Below are 1,489 nucleotides of genomic sequence, written 5' to 3'. Positions count from 1 at the left end.
CCAAGCAGGGCGAGACACCAGCACCTTGGATCCTGCAAGAAGGACACTGGGTCGCACACCCCAACAGCAGGGCTGTGGCAGCCCCACATCATCCCCAGGCATGGGCACTGCAGCCTACTCCCCACCAACTGCTTTGGGAAAGGGAAGGGCGGAGAGGCCAGGGCAGTGATGGTGCCCATGGACATGGTGGGGCTGCAGCTCACCCCGCTCCTGCTTGTGCCACCTCCACACTGGGAGGCAGGAACCCTTCCCATGCCGAGCACAAGTGACTCTGGGCCACTCCAGTGCCACTGTCTCTGCATGGCTCAGCCTTATGTTCCCTCCGGCAGGAACAGTAAAACCAAAGAAAAGGAGCTTCTGCTGCTTGGGCACCTAGACCTGTGCCCACCCCATCTCCTGGAGCAGGATGCAGCTCTTGAGGGAGTTACAAATAGCCTGTCTGCCCCACCCCCTCCACAGATAATGTCCATACAACTGCAAGGCCCCCCCTCCCCAGTTACTGTCCCTACCACTGCAAGGCCAAAGCCACCCCCCATGCAAGACACAGACACTGAATGAGAGAGAAGCACTTTGTTTTTCGCAAGCAATGAAGGGCCCTGCGGCTGCAGCAGCATCCCAGGCTGCTCACTGGCCCACAGGGAACCTGAGCCATGGCAGGCGTTGGGGTCCAGCAGGCGTTTGGCCAGGACAGGCTCCAGTGCTGCTCTAGGTGCTGCTCTCCCTTGCTGGGCTCCCGCACATCACACTCTGGACTGATGCTGCTGCCCCAGTGACAGGCACAGGGGGACAGTGGGGCTCACGGCCCTGCTCTGGCTCAGTCTGTGCATGTCAACTCCCTGCTGCGTACGGGGCAAAATCGCAGATCCCCATGGAGGGGGGCACAGGGACAGGCTGCAGCCAGAGCCAGGCAGGCAGCTCTGCTTTCTTGCCAGCCCCACAGGCAGGGGTCAGTGGGCACACAGCCCCAGGCCCTGCCCCACCGCCCCTCCTGTACCCAGCCCAGCCCATGTCCCCATGCCAGAGCCCTGCTCCTGCTCACACCTCATTCCCCAGCGCCAGGGAAGCCTGGCTCTGGACAGAGGAAACATCTGCATGGGTGGCTGCACTGCACCAGGCTCTGGGTCCCCTGGTCCTATGCATCCAACACTCCCAGGCACCCTCCTGCTGCCCCTTTGCGAGCATCCCTTGACCTCCAAAGCCATGGCATTGGCACTGCACCCCACACACCCCTAAATCCTGCTCACCTGCAGGCTGGTGGTGCCCTCCCAAAAGCACCTCCTTCAGCTCCACATCCTCCTGCTCAGTGCCCACATTGGAGGCACTCCAGAGCCAGGAAGGGCACCCCAAGCCCGGAGAGCACTGCTCAGCCCCAGGAGGAGGCTGAAGAGGTCTCACCCCAGCAGAGAGAAGCCACAATGTCACGTCTGGGTGACAGGCATCACATCAAGCATGGCATAAAGTCACCGGTGTGAGCCCTGTGCCACACACG

Source organism: Nestor notabilis, unplaced genomic scaffold (genome assembly GCF_000696875.1).
Source record: "Nestor notabilis isolate BGI_N333 unplaced genomic scaffold, ASM69687v1 scaffold27571, whole genome shotgun sequence".
Lineage (NCBI taxonomy): Eukaryota > Metazoa > Chordata > Aves > Psittaciformes > Psittacidae > Nestor > Nestor notabilis.
Note: the sequence above shows the minus strand (reverse complement) of the source record.